Raw genomic sequence first — 4691 nt, 5'->3', positions numbered from 1 at the left:
GTGGGGCCGTTGGGGCCGTTGGGGCCCGGGCGGGGAGCGCCCCGCGTGCTTTCCAAAAGCCGGGAGGTGCCCAGGCTCTGGGTTTGTGCACCCAGACTCGGCCGGTGCGGTGCTCTCCCCTCTCCTTGGCCCGCAGGACTTCCGCCTGGGGTGTCGCTCGTGTGCACCTCACAACATCCCGCCCTGAAACCCCTAGCTCCGGGGGTGGAGTGGCGTCGTGGCCACAGGAGGTGGAGACGGGCTGGTGGGAGTGTGTGTAGGGAACGTCTCCTCTTTTAACAGATGATCGAGCTCAGAGAGGCTGGGAGGAGGGGACGACATACCAGGGGGTCGTCTTCCTTGTTTTTCCGGCCTCTGGAAGCATGGCGGGGGTGGCGGCGGCTGGAAAGGTGTGTGCGGGCGAGGCCTGCGCCCGGGAAGAAGGAGAGCGCTGCCAAGGGGAGCTCAGGCTGGGTTTCCTGGGCGGCTGCGCCACGCTGGGGGTGCCAGTCCCGGCCAGATAGCGCGGCAGGCTGCGAGCCCGCCCACGTGCGAGCTGCCTCTTAGCGGATGCTGGCAGCGGCTCCCCTCTCCGCCCGCTTTTCTGCCCTAGTTCCGCGAAAAGGATTGCAGACTGTCTAGGCAAGGGCGGTCGTGCCCAAGGCCACTTTCCCGGTAGGGCTAGGGAGGGAATTTTGTGGTTCCACATACTGGGAAATTAAATACGTACGCCCAACATAGGAGAAGACACTTGGAGCGCTTTCTCTAGCAAGTGTTTCTTTGACTCCCTTTCCTGGAGAAGGGGGACTGGACTGCGTTGAGTAAGGACTGACTGTTGGCAATAGGAAGGCTAATGTTTTATGGTAACCTCTTTTCTGGGGTCCAAAAGAGGACAGAGGAATAAAATAGCAGGAAGTGATGAAGGTGACATGAAAAAGATTGGGCAGGGGGAAATGATGAGCACTAGATGCCCTTTCCTTCTGCACCCCTTGCTTCATGGCTAAACCCAATCAGAGCTCAGACCGTTGCAAACTTTGACAGGTTTGCTTGAGTGTGCTGTCCAAGTACTAAGTGTGCATTTGGGGGATTGTGGCTGAAAAATCAGAGTTGGGTGGGGGCTGCAGAGGGCAGATGAGGGTTGAACAGGGTGACTTATATTTAGCCCCGGGTGAAGCAATCCTAGCTGTACTTTGCTTCTGAGCACACTACGTTTAAACCAGTCTAGATGAGGGGGCAGCTCAATGATTTCAGTGAAAAGGAAGGTTTATAACCTTAAGCAACTCGGTGTCTTGTGTAACAACTCGTAAAGTCAGCAACTGGTTTTTGCAGATATTCACGTCAGTAGTTTGTAGCTAGTTACTCCTTTTTTTCCCCCAAGGAATATTTTAATAATGTTAGGTGATCTGAAATTTTAGCACCCATTTCCCGGTTTCCAAATTAGTGCATCCTCCTATAAATGCTTAGTTTATTTCTAAGCATGCGTTTACTCTTTTATAATATCTAGCTTATATTTTTGGCCATGAGCCACTAACCCTAACCCTAACCCTAAAGGGGAGGAGGGCAAACTGACTTAAAAAAATGTCCCTTGTCCATAGTCATTCCTGGAGATCTGAAATAAAATGGTGTCTCCTGAATTTGCTTTTAATTCTGTATGTGACAATCTCGGCTTTGTTTTTTCTTATACATAAAACAGGATTGGTGGTACCCACCCTGAAGTGCTCTTGTGAGGAATAAAGTATATGGAAAACACCTAGAATATAGACTAGCTATTTCTAGTCCCTGAAATCATTCACGACACCCTACTGGGATTACCAAGATAAAAGAAATTAGAATTCTGCTCTCAAGAAATTCACATTTAGTCATACAGGTTAATCTTTCTCCTATCCTATTTGCTTTTCGGTCAATTTCTTTCTCTTCTTAATGGAAAAGACATATATCTCAAGTGACGAAAAAGGGATTTAGCAGTTGTAAGAAATGTTTTTAAAATCTGCTAAAAAGCAAATTTCAGAAGGCTACCTTGCCATAGCAACCTGCATATTCAGCCCCATTCTTTTGACCATTGAGGGTGACCCTGTGTATACAAGTAGTGGGGAATTTTTTCTTTGCTGTGAGGCAAGGATGCTCCTTCCTTGAAGATTACCTTCTCCAAAGAATTAATTTCCATTTTTTGAGAGAAGAGATTGAGCTGCAGTTTCTTTCACATGTTGGACAGACCAATCCACTCATTCCTAGAAGCCCAAGAATGTAGTAACTATAACAACATCTCTGTAATGCTCACTATATGCTAGGCACTGTGCTACTACTTTCTGATAGCACATAGCAACCCTGTGAAGTAGGTCTGTCTGTATCCATATTTAGTGAAGAGCGACTTAGGCACAGACAATTAACATAACTTGCCCAACTGGCACTGCTGGTAAGTGGCTGAGCTGGGGTGACCACACAGACAGTCTGACTTTAACCACTGTGGAATACAGCTTCTGCCTCGCATGAAGCTAAACAAAGGCAAAGACCTTGTCTGTTGAGTTTTCCATAGCCCAACGCAGTGCCTGAAATATGGTAGTTCTGAACAACTGATTATAGAAAGAACAAAGGAAGGAAAAGGGGAGGGAGGCAGAAATGGAGAGAGGAAGAGAAGGAAATAACAAAGGAGCTAGCTGAGCCTGATCTCCTGCCTTCAACTGAATCTGGCAGAAAATCCCTCACAGACAGGATAGTTGAGGCTCCTTTGTGGATTCCTTTGCTTTGTCCTGCATCTAGTCATCTAGGGTATTAGGCTTGTTTGTGCAAATTAGGAAAGATTCTCTTTTTGGGCTGATGAATTAGCAAAAAGTGCCTGTACATCATAAATATCAAAAAGGTGGATCAAAACAAACAAACAAACAAAAATAAAAATTTTTAAAAAAACGGAAAGAAAAAGAAAGAAAAAGGGCAGACTATTGTTCTGGGGCACTGCATTTAAGTTTTAGTTAAGCCACTGCTTGACTTTGTCTTATGCAATGTGGGGGTAGTGCTTGTATGGTTGTTTGGAACACCAAAGAAGATAACAAATGCCAGGTGTCATACACGGTGCTTCTAAGCCTGGCAAATAGAATAGCATGTCATAAATACTAATTATATTACTTTACTGTCCTTCATCTAACCCTCCACCCAACCCATCCCAGAGGAAGAGTCTTACCCCTGTTCCCTAGTTCATTTTGAAGTAATCTGTATTCATCTGAACTATCTTGTCTCTTGATCTGGGCTTCTCATAGGCCAACTATTCCATTTTACCTTAAATTATAATTATTTGGGTAGGCATTTTATCTGGCTATTTGATCCTTGAGAGCAGAGACCCTGATTTATCTGGGAACCCCTGTGGACCCAGGTCACTGGGGCAGAACAGGGCAGTGATAAAAGCAGGGTCTCTGAAGTCCAGCCTGTATCGTTTATGATCTTGGCTCTATCGCTTACCAACTAGGGCAAGTTGCTAAACCTCTTTAGCTTTGTTTCTTCGTGTGTAAAAAGAGGATAGTAGCCAATTTTATATGCTGATTGTAAAAATTAAATGAGATAATGTCTACGAAATAACACTGTGCATAGAAATAACTCAATACATGGGAGCTAGTGTTAGGTATTAAATATTTGGCCTTAAGTCTTTTAGGCTGTCATAAGGATCACTGGCTTATTCTTCTTAATATATTTTTGGGAAAACTTTGAAATGCCAGGCTTCCCATTAGATGGCATAACAGTGTTGAATTGCACAATAAACCATTATATGGACTTTCTTGGAGCAGTCATCATCTGCCTTGTTACAGGCTTTCTCAAAACTGGATCAGTGATTGAGAAATGTGTTGGGAAACAACTGTATACTAATTCTTAGTGAATAATAATTTTTTTTTAACGTGTGAGGAAATCTTCATTTTCTTAATTGCTCCCCCAAATAGTGAACCCTTTGGCCTAGTCCACCTATTTGGAGATCCAGCAGTTTACAGTCATAATTTGAGAGAAGGCCTAATATAGACCATTGTCCAGAATAATAACATTCACCACACATATTTGGCAATTAGTAAATAAATGGGGATATGTACATTTATGTACAAGCTGGAATAATCAAGAACATTGGGAAAAAATTAACCACAAGTTAAACAAATTGACCTTGACTAACATAAAACTACTCCAGCTAGATAGAGTTGGACTAATTGGTACTTGGCCGCACCAGAAATATTTTCGACATATTCACGAATATCAGTGTTGATAAATGATACAAATTATTTTTGGAAAAAATTTTTCTGACCTAATATTGAGAGTTCTCTTGCAAATGTTTTCATTAATATTTATTGAAATCCCAAAGGAGTTCATGAAAATCCTACAGGAAATTTGAGTGACAGCTAGTAGATACTGGTGTAAAGATATTTTTGTTAAAGTTTTTTGCAAGTGGGATAATCTCACAAAAATGTCTGCGTGGTCCCATTATAGAAATCAGTGATTAATTTTTAGTAATACTTGGAATTAAAATAGCAACTTTCAGCTGAAAATATTTAGTATGAGTAGTGAACACAAATGATGTATCTGCTTAGATAAATGAAGATCTTTTATAAAATGTTGGTATTTTATAGAAAGCACTTTATTTAAAACATTTGCTATTTCCCCCCTAATAACATAATGATACGTATTATTATTAATTAGTCTATACCCCTAATTAGATTCTTTTTTTTTTTTTTTTTTTTTTTTTT

At 42.3% G+C, this 4691-nt stretch overlaps 1 long non-coding RNA gene across 1 annotated transcript in view; it reads right to left on the bottom strand.

Moving 5' to 3' along the window:
• Window positions 1–427, bottom strand: part of LOC103598904 — a 6113-nt gene extending 5686 nt beyond the window's left edge. Inside the window, exon 1 of the long non-coding RNA XR_551241.1 lies at window positions 324–427. This is a non-coding gene — a long non-coding RNA (uncharacterized LOC103598904). The remainder of the gene's footprint in view (window positions 1–323) is intronic.
• Between the last annotated feature and the right edge of the window lie 4264 nt (window positions 428–4691).

The sequence above is a fragment of the Galeopterus variegatus genome, unplaced genomic scaffold (genome assembly GCF_000696425.1).
Source record: "Galeopterus variegatus unplaced genomic scaffold, G_variegatus-3.0.2 Scaffold2775, whole genome shotgun sequence".
In the NCBI taxonomy this organism is placed as follows: Eukaryota; Metazoa; Chordata; class Mammalia; order Dermoptera; family Cynocephalidae; genus Galeopterus; species Galeopterus variegatus.
The sequence above is the reverse complement of the archived record's forward strand: the minus strand, read 5'-3'. Positions and strand labels throughout refer to the sequence as shown.